Raw genomic sequence first — 11472 nt, forward strand, 5'->3', positions numbered from 1 at the left:
TGCACCTAAAGTATAATGAATGAGAAGGACATGAGATAACTGTTCATTACACTCCTGGGACAAGGCGATTTCTAAATCCAGTGAAACTAAAACACCCACAAAAATGAAAAACCTTCAATGTCGAGAATTTGGCCAAGTATATTCTATCAAGTTCTCCTCAGTATGAAATGAACTCTCAAAGCAATGACAATCCAGGCTCAGATGCTTTAGATCACCAAATGCCCCGATGCCAAGAAAAGACACATTTGTCCTAATGTTTGACATTAGAGAATTTTTTTAAATGTGTGGTTTCCTAGTAATCGTGGGCTTTTACATTTCTTCACTATTCATGTTCATATAGGCCAAAGAGAGAGAAATAGTTAATACAAAACAGCACCTATAATTTAAAAAAAAAATGTTGTTTCTGTATTTCGTACTGTCCACAGGGATGAAAGTATTGTCAGTTGGAAACTGATAGATGGTCTTAGTTCCTTAGTACTCAGTAGTTGCAGCTTAGTTGTTTATCTGTCCTGTACTTCACCCAGGACATAAGCACACACACACCTTAGTATATTCAACATCACATGCTAAATTTCAGAGCATTCAGGGACAACAAAAACAGAAAGAACATCTTTTGGAAATGATTCCATTTAGATTTAGAAGCTTAATATAAGCACAAATGCTTTATTGTCAGAGGAGCAATCCTATTACTAGGATTATTTGCAAACCCCACAAGTTGTTACCACTTTATCTTGGAGATTATTGCAATGGGCCCCAGCAATGATAAACAGGCACTGGGATTCAAATGCGTTTTTCTCTAAGTATTTTTCTCTAAGTACAAGTCATATTTGCATGCCTTGTATACCTTACAAAGTGAATGTTGAGTGGATATTTAAAGCACAAGACTGTATGAGACCTCCAAGGGAGCTAATGTAGGTGGAGGAAATGGCCCAGGGCTGAGGCCTGGAGCATTCCAATTGCAAAGGTCAGAGAGATAAGAAATACCAGGCAGGTGAATTGGAAAGGGAAGGCAGTGAGGTGAGGGGAAACCAAGACAGAATAGAAACCAAATAAAATGTTTAAAAGACGGCAGAGTAGTTAACTGCTGTAAGAGCCAGTGATAGACCCCCTAAGAATACTATAATCATTCTCTTACTCTTTAGCATAATACCTGATACAGAATGAAAATGAATGAATATTAATAAATCTTGGATGACTATAAATATGCTTCAAGCAGTGGAAAAGCTGAAAAAATGGCACAAGGGACACAATAGTCAAGAATTATGCTTAAGGAAGTGATAAAATGAAATTCACTTTAAAAGCTATTCTTTAATTAAATGGTAGTTTGGCCAATCCCCAGCAGCAAGACGTGAAATGGTAGGAAGGAGTGATTATTTGTGTGGGGGAAGGAAGAGAGGGCTGCCAATGTACAAAGCACTCAGTTTTAAGCATCATGATTTATAACTTCAGAAATATTCTTTTTTTGTGATGTATAGTATGTTTATTTTGGGGGGAAATGGCTGTTGTTTCTTTAAAAACTGGTTGTTTGAATTAGTTTAAATTTTATGTGATGGGTAATTATTTTACTCTGTCTCTGTCTTCTCCGGTAGCTTTCATTATTAAGCTTTTCTGTCTTTAAATGATTCCAATTCCCCTTTCTGTTTAATTATATTTAATATGTGAAAGCACAACACTAAATTTTAAACTAAAAATATCCTAAGGAATTAATTTTAAAAGTGAACTAGCGTTGCCAGAATGTTGATAATGAAAGTAATGTTATTTAGAGAAATTGTCTATTTACATATATACCAAGACACAAAGGATATGAAGAACTGACAGACAAAATTAACTTAGTAAAATAAAAATAAAGACAAGTAAATATAAAACAAGGTCAGAACACCATAGCTATACCTTAACTATAAGACTAAGCATTAGTATATAGTTATGGATGGTGTAGTTATAAAAACTGAGCCACAAATTAATTCTAGAGCTTCCTGATGGCCAATAATTTCTCCAAAGGAACATGCTGAAGGCTGCAATTCCCCATGTGTCATGGGTCTACATACAAGGGCCACGGAGTAGTGTGGTAGATGATACCTTCAACTGCTTCCCAAATGCTTACAATAAATGCAAAAATATATGCATCCCACAATGTAATTAATTTGAAGGCAAATGCAAAATAAATTTAAAAGGAATTCTGTGAAAAAACCAAAATAATATAGACCACTGCATAGCTCTTTAGTGCTTTGACTTAATTCGCAGAAAAGAATGGGCTGCTTGGAACAACCCTCCATAGAAACCATTTGTTTCAAAGGAGCTTAGGAAAAATCCTAAAAATAATAAGTTCTTAAGAATTCATGATTTGCCTGCTGTCTTAATATAACATCTGTCTCAACTGCGCTGTTGTTAATGTCTTGGTAATGAGAACTCTCTCACTTTAATATAATTTTGTACAATACCTGGCATGGCATCTTGCAGAGGCAAAGGTTCTCAAAATAAAAAACCAGAAGCATTCATTTCTCTAAGAACTTTATCTGACAAAAGAGGGATAGAGCGCTTCCTCTCAGCTAACGGGGTCCCCTTCCTCCTTGTTCCCAATTGGCGGGACCGCACCATGTTCATCGATGGTCACACAATGGAGAGAGAGACAGCAGTCTCCCCTTCATCCATGCGGATGTATTTCAAGACCCCCCAGTGGATGCCCGAAACCACGGGTAATACTGAACCCTATAATACTATTTATTGCTGTACATCTGTATCTATGGTAAACGTTCATTTATAAATTTGAGATTAACAGCAATAACTAATAACAGAAAAGAACAATTATAATGATGTATTGTTATAAAAATTATGTAAATGTGGTTCGTGTGAGTGTGTGTGTGTGTGTGTGTGGGTCCAAATATCTTATTGTACTGTACATACCTTTTCACTTAAAGGAAGCGCTTTACAGCATCCCTTTGACAAATCCAATTGCCAGCATCACTGCTCTTGCACTTTGAGGCCATTATTAAGGCAAATGAGGGTGAAGGGAGCATTCGCGCTGCGGTACCTCAGCAGTTGATCTGATAGCCTGGGCTGCTCAGTGACCCCCTGGGCAGGAAGCATGGACAGCCTGGAGATGCTGGACCAGAAAATGGTTCACGACTCAATGGCAGGCAATTTAAAACTTATAAATTGTTAATTTCTGGGATTAGCCATTTAATATGTTTGGACCTTAGTTGACTTCTGGTAACTGAAACTGCCAAAAGCGGAACTCTGAAAAGGGAAGAACTACTGTCTCCTGAAACCAGCATCCGCAGTTTGGACCTTCAGAAAAGCACCACCAGCTCTCTAATCGTAACCTTTTTCACAGCGTTCAGTGTAAGTTATAGATCCCTTTAGTCCTTATGCTCCAATTAAACAAGCACGAGCTGCCCTAGCTGTTTGGCTCAGGGGACAGAGCGTCTGCCTGTGGACTGAAGGGTCCCAAGTTTGATTCCGTAAAGCGCACATGCCTGGGTTGCGGCCTGGATCGTGCAGGAGGCAGCCGATCGATGATCCTCTCTCATCATTGATGTTTCTATCTCTCTCTTCCTCTCCTTTCCTCTCTGGTATCAATAAAAATATGTTTTTTAAAATAATAAGTAAATCCTATATAATAAAAGCATAGTATGCAAATTGTCCCCTTGGCACAGAGTTGTCAGGGAGTTCGACCAGGGTGCGGGGCCAGCCGGGGGAAGGGAGGGAGGCCCTGGTTGGCAGCTGGCAGCTGCTAGGGACCCTATCAGTGCACGAAATTTTGTGCACTGGGCCTCTAGTAAATAAATAGTAAGCAAGCATGAGCTAATGTGCAGAGTTGACCCAAAAACAGAAAAGCTAATTTTTGAGTACCTATGTAACAGTATTCACACATATTTTACTTAATGATACACATATATCATTAAGATTCAACTAACAGGTAACATTCATTTTAGACTTGAGCTATTAACATTTATAGAAATACAATTTTTGTCTGTTGTTACACATCTGGTAAATAGTAAAGCCTGGCTCAAACCTTAAAATCTATGCTCATTCTATGATTATCCAATAGTTCTCTCAGTTTCCTTATTCTTCTCTGTTCAGAGATTTAAAGTAATACGTATGAAAACAATATATACTTTTTCAAAACTAGCACCTGATGTAAGCCCATGTTCCTCTTTAATTGTCAGTTCAAAACTTTAAAGCAATGCTTATTAGAATAACTAGAAGCCTGATGCATGATATTCGTGCAAGGGGCTCGGCCCCCTCTGCCATGGCGGCTGCCTTGGCCCCCGCCCTCCGTGGCGGCTGTCTCTGCCTCGACCCCCCACCGCCACAGCTTCCTGCGGAAGGTCATCAGCAAAGTCTAACTAGCATATTACGCTTTTATTACTATAGATACTTTTTTCAGAAATAAAGCCTGATGTAATATGATCATGCATCTGAAATTTGAATGCACAACTAACTTTAGAGTGCATTGCAAGAGGTGAAAACTTAGAAATTTTTTTTTCAAGGAAAGTAGGACTCTCATCCACAAAGGTACATGATAAGATATAAATTCAATATTTTTCCCCTTATGAACAAATATTGAACAATAAGCATTTTTAGGACACTGATAACAGTAACAAAAATAACACATTAGTTCCTTACAAATGCTTATATAAAGATTTCTGAACTAAAAATAATGCCTATTTTATTAATTTTTAATATATATATTTATGTATATGATCAATTTAATAAGCCAGGTATACACATTTCCTTGAGAATTTTGGGAAACAGCTAAAATAAGCAGAAGGGAGGATGTTGGCCAGTGCACAATAAGATTGCCAGTGCTCAAACTTGGTTAACATTATCACATTATCTGAAATTCAAAGGTCCCATAAAATAAAGTAAAATAATTATGGAGTCAAATTACATATAAAATTCTAAAACATTAAGAATAATTACTCTTTAAATACAGGCTTAAAATTGGCATGAGTTGAATAATAACAAAGTTAAAACTGTATGTCATTTTTGAAATATTATTTACCAACCTAGAGAAAAAAAATGAGGTGTTCCTTTTTCTTCTAATATCACAACTATCTGAAAGGATTTTCTTCACAACTAACAAATTTTACTTGGTGTAATTTTGAGATAATTTCAAAATGCAGATATAATTTCTAATATGAACTGTCAAGAAATTGTGTACTTTTTGCAATAAAATCTCCTGTTTTCTGTAATATCTCAGAAAACCTTTCTACTCAAAGTTGCAAGAAGATTTTATTCTGTTTTCTTGTATAAGATTTAAACTTGTAACTTTACCACTTAAGTCTTATATTTCACCTCAAGTTATTTTTCTGTAGGTGAGGCAAGAATTGATGTTCACTTTTTTTCACACATGAATATCCATTTGTTGAAAAGACTTTCTTCATTAAGTTGCCTCAGCACATTTATTGAAAGAAATTTACCATGGAGGTATGATTCTATTTCTGGATTCCCAACTCTATTCCATTGATCTATATATGCACTATACACACTGGAATCACAAAATAAAATAATAGATATTATTCCATTTATTATGGAATAGTAGATAGTATTCCACATTAACAATCTAAAATTATGTAAATTAATGTTCCAATTTAAAAAGAGACAAAATTATTAAAATTGTTCTAGTTTTTTAAATCAGCTGTGTCTTTTTATATGCAATATACTGTATTAAAAATATAAAGCTATTGAAAGTATGAAAGTAGAAAAACCAAAATTTATATGCTAAGCAAATACTAAACCAAAGGAAAGCTTGCATAATTCCATTAACACCAAACAATTTGTTTATAAACTAAGAGTACTACTAGGAATAGGTCAATTTATAAAGATAAAGGTTTGACTACTCATGGAAGAGCATCAGTTCTAAAATTATATGCAATAATATAAGTTCAGTGAATATAAAGTCAAAATTATACAAATGCAGTGAGAAATAGAAAAGTCTATCAAAATAGTAAAATGTTTTTAATACAGACCTTCCATTGATCAACAGGTAAATCGGGTAACTTACAGCAATCGAGCACAAGTGAAAGTGCAAAAAAGGAACCCCTCAAAAAAGTCCCACTGAAAATGCCACACCCAAAATTATCTGAATCCCTCCAACCTAATGGATTTATCATCTCATTATTCTCTTACAAAAAAAAAATTCTAACCGTTTAACATCCCTGAACAGGCAAGAAAAATGACTGTTTTTGTTTGAGTTAGCACCAATTGCTACAACAAACAAACCTAATAAACCTCCACTGCTTTAACAAAATAAAAATTTATTTTTAATTCATGTCACAATCCAATTGAAAGTTCTTTCCATATGGTTATTTAGAAATCCAGGCTATTTCCACCTGGTTATTCCACCATCCCAGAGGAATTTAAAACTGTTGTTAGATCTTCTCCATCCATCCAGAATTTGGGAGACGAGAAAGAATGGAGATTATGAGGTTTTTATGGGCCAGGCTTGGAAGTGACATGCAAACTTCTATAGGATTTAGTAACATGGTCAGATATAATTGCAAGGGAGAAAATTATCATAAGATGGTGTGCTCTGGAAATAGATAAAAATGGTTTTAAGAATCATCATAGCAGTGTCTGCCACAATGCCCCTCCATACTAATTAACCATAGAGCAAACAATTCTATCCCACTCTCTACAAATGCTTTCTATCTGGATATCATTCATATGATAGGATTGCCATGGTTCCTTTCTTAACCTCTTAAACATTTTTCTATGTTATGTCCTTGATATTTTCAGAACTCCTTCCTAAAAAAAGTGAGATGCAGTAAGGGAACAAGTAAGTAAAAACAATTGCTTTTTTGTTGAATTAAAGCATAATCTCCATACAGTAAAACCACTATTTTTGTTAACAGAGCTATGAATTTTTACAAGCACATATAGCTGGACTATCTGCACCTCCAAGGTTTAGATTTAGAATTTGTATTAGTCCCCCCAAAATTCTCCTCTTTCTTTTGTACTCAGTTCTCTCCCCATCCCTATACCCTGGTAACTACTGATCTTTCTGTTGTTTAGTTTTGTCTTTTCCAAAAAGGCATATAAATCGAATCATAGGGTATGTAGCCTTTCAAAAAATGATGAATCGGACTTCAAAATCAAGAACTTCTGGTCTTTAAAAGACACTGTTAAATATTAAAAGGACAGATCACAGACTAGGAGAAAATATTTGCAAATATCTTCTAATGAAGGACTTATATCCAGGCTATATAAAGAGCTCATAAAATGCAATAGTATTTAAAAATTATTTTTTTAGGCAAAAGATTTGAACAACCACTGCATCAAACAAGATATATGCATGGCAAGGAGCACATGAAAAGATGCTCAACATCATTAGTTATCAGGAAAATAAAAATTACAATTATAATATAATGCCTGAGGCTATGAATTTTTTAATATTGGCAATACTAAGTGATCAGAAAAAAATGCAGAGCAAATGGAATTCTTCTAATTCCTAATGAGAATACAGAGTATACACCCAACCAATTTGGACAACAGTTTGGCAGTTTCAACCCAGCAATTCTACTCCTAGGTATTTTTCCAAGTAAAATAAAAACTTAGATTCACATAAAAACCAGCATACAAACAATCCAAGACAGCTTTATTTATAATCAGCAAAAACTGGAAATAATCCAAGTGTCCTTTTACTGAGGAATAGATAAACAAAAACCATTACTTCTCAATGCTTTGTTTGAAAAATGGCTCCTTAGGCCATTTATGAGATATAAAAAGAGTTTCAGAATTTGATATATGAAGAAGTTATCTCATATTAAACTGTAATTATAGTTCTACACTATTGTTTTAGAGGTAAAGTTTGCTATCTTGTTTTCATTTCTCATTTCAATAAACTATCAGTTCTCTTCAAGAAAACAGTGGGAAGAGACCTGTTATTTGTTTGGGGAATGTGTGAGATTTAAATAACTACTAGGCCAAAAAGATTGTGAGAAAGATTACTCCCGGTGAGACCATCAGTTATTGGCACTAAGCAATTGCTTTCAGCTGTGTCCTAGATTGCAAAAGTCAATACTGAGCTCAGAGCTTCTTCAAAAGCCCAGGGAAGTTCTTATTGACAGTGAGGCTCTCACAATGCATATCCATTTCCCAATCATTAGGCAAAAGTTGCATTCAATACATTCTTAGTAAAATAGGTCAATTATAAAGACAATATTATATGTGAGCCTAACCATAAACCTAAAACTATTAGGTTCTAAAGAAATACTGGTTAATAGTAACTTTGTCATGCTTAATTTATTTTTTATTGAGATATAATTGATAGGTAACATTGTATTAGTTTCAGGTGTACAACCTAATGATTCAATATTTATATATTGTGAAATGATCACAACAATAAGTCTAGTTAACATCCATTACCACCCATAGTTACACTTTTTTTGCTCTGATGAGAACTTTTATCTACTCTCTTAGCAACTTTTTTATATAATACAGTATCACTAACTACCGGCACCATGTTATACATGACATCCCCAGGACTTTTTCATCTTATAACTGAACATGTATGTCACCCTTAAGTTTAAATGTTACATTTTCATTTATTTCTTAGTTTTTAATTATTTAATTTCTTATGATTAATTTTTAATTTTGCTCTAATTACTATGCAACATTCCCAATTTAATTTTCCACAACATACTTGAAAAGTCTGCATTATACATTAGTAGGTGAAAAACTTGTCACCTCCATATTATCAAAGCTTTGACAAAACTTATGTCTAATTTGTTGACAGAATTCTAGGGAGGTGGTTGGCCAGAAACATGGGGATGGGGTGGCAAGGGGCGGGGGGTTGGGGAACGGGGCGGGGGGCAGGAGAGAAGAAGGACCAAATTTCAGATAAATTGGGCTGATGCAAGATAGAAGGTTCTCAGTCATATTTGAGGGTCATCAGAGTGGTTCAAGGATATACAATGGTGTTAGGGGATCAGTTTGACATCCTAAAAAGAGTTCCTACAGCAGAATAAGTGAGTGAAAGGGATAAAAGCCATTATCACCTACTGTAAGAGACTGAAGACAGCCCTCTCTGTGGCTGGTCTCAGGCACCCACACCGAATCATCTTGCCCAGGTAACATCAGCAGCTGGGCTGTGGAAAATGCTCAGCGTGGCCATCAGAGAAGCATTAATGGACCACTGGCATTAGTTCCCGGCTTCACATCCTTAGGGGACCCTGTATGTGAGCACTTCAGCAGTGTGACAGCCTTGATATCTGTTGTGTAACATCTCAAGGGCCAGCGCTACCCTCTGAGGAAGAACTTCAGTGCTTCTGGAGGAAGGCAAACTGAGCAGTAAAGCATCAGGTTTACCTATATCTGAATCTTAAGAGTATCAAAATCTTGTGGACAGGAGAAATGGCTGTTAGAATAATAACGTTTTATTGCTATTTAGTATTCAGCAAAAAGAGACAGTTCATTCAACTATTTACTTTGACTATATACATGGTAAATGGCTCTTGAAAATGTCTCCCAAAGCAACCCAGGGTTTTTCCTCATAACTAAAAGAAGTCTGGATTTTAGATGGGATAGATTCCAGGGTTATTCCTCCTGTTACTTCTTATACCCTTATTTTACTTCTATAATGTAATTAGAAACTAACTGCATTTTAATGTTTAAAAAAAATTGAGTCACGGGTAAAGACTTGAGTCAATTGTGTTTTATCAGATTGAAAACATATTTGCTGAAGGCACAAGGTGAACAGTAAAGATTAACACACTATTTTGATCTCCTGTAAAAATCAACAACACTGACTGAGGGTGTTTCCACAGATAAAACAGCAGATGTTTTTCTGTCAAGGTTAATTTTCTCTTAGAACTTATTGGGTAAAAATCTTATGAGTAAACACAAACACAATTCCCTGGATGGACCAATATTTTAGAAATAAAAATAAATTGCCTCAAAGTGAAATAAATCAGAAAAAGACAAGTATCACATGATCTCACTCATATGTGGAATCTAAGTAACAAAATAAACTGATGAACAGAGTGGACCCAGAGACATGGAAGCATGGAACAGAGTGCGGAATCTCTGAGGGAAGGCAGGGGAGGGTGGCTGGGTGGGAGGTAATCAACCAAAGACCTTGTATGCTTATATGCATAACCCATGGACACAGACCATAGGGTGGTGAAGGCCTGGGAAAGGGGGGAAGGCAGGTCATGGGGGTGGGGGGAAGGGGACATATTTGAAATTCATTCTACATTGCATTCATGTTTTAAAAAGTAGTATTTTAGCCCTAGCTGGTTTGACTCAATGGATAGAGCTTCAGCCTGCAGACTGAAGGGTCCCAGATCCGATTCCAATCAAGGGCACATGCCTGGGTTGCAGTCTTGATCTCCAGTAGGGGACATGCAGGAGGCAACCGATCAATGATTCTCTCTCATCATTGATGTTTCTATCTCTCTTTCCCTCTCCCTTCCTCTCTGAAATCAACAACAATATATATATTTTTTAAATAGTATTTTAGAATTTAGTTTTTTTAAAAGTTCTAAAAATTATAATTTAAAATTTATATTTATAAAATATAAATAAACTTAATGACTTTTTTATTGGATAAAACCATCAGAAATGCAACATTTTGAGGAGGTACCACAGTGGTTAATGACAGCCTTTGAGGTCAGTAAGTCTGGGTTGAAATTCTACCTCCTAATAACACCCAAACTAGGATGTCTTCTTTAGCAACTTACTTTCTTTTCACCAAGCTTTACTTTCTCTCCCTCCAGCAAGAATATAATATTAACACCTACCTCACAACTGATCAAGTCAACCAATCCTCCTGACGTATTGTTTTGTCAGCTGTAAAAGTGGGCCGTTAATAACGGTCTCAGAGACATTGTTAGAACTAAAATTAAACCTGGTAAAACATATTAAATGAAAAGAAATAGAACAATATCATAATTAAGTTGCTTTGTATTATTTGTGGAACATGGTGCTGTATGAATTAGTAAGTAATTAAATACACATCATTATAATTCACCAGGATAATTATCTAGTGAGTTGTCAAACTGTATCTCGGGCTTTCATGCAAATTAGAAAACTTGGGCCCTAACTGGTTTGGCTCAGTGGATAGAGCGTCGTCCTGCGGACTCAAGGGTCCCAGGTTCGATTCTAGTCAAAGGCATGTACCTTGGTTGCGGGCACATACCCAGTAGGGAGTGTGCAGGAGGCAGCTGATTCATGTTTCTTTCTCATCGATGTTTCTAACTCTCTATCCCTCTCCCTTCCTCTCTGTAAAAAATCAATAAAATATGTTAAAAAAGAAAGAAAGAAAGAAAGAAAACTACACTTGGAAATGGCCCGATTTACACTGCCTTTGCCTTTATAGCATTAAGTGGGTTTGTCCTACAGATCAATGTGCACCAGGCATGACCAGACAAACCTATTTTATACCATGGCCTGGTCAAATCTGAATGCAGGTTGGCATGTGAGCTAAAAATGCTTCTGAACCTTGGCACTATTTTTCTTTCATCAGTT

Source organism: Eptesicus fuscus, chromosome 2 (assembly GCF_027574615.1).
Source record: "Eptesicus fuscus isolate TK198812 chromosome 2, DD_ASM_mEF_20220401, whole genome shotgun sequence".
Taxonomy (NCBI): Eukaryota; Metazoa; Chordata; class Mammalia; order Chiroptera; family Vespertilionidae; genus Eptesicus; species Eptesicus fuscus.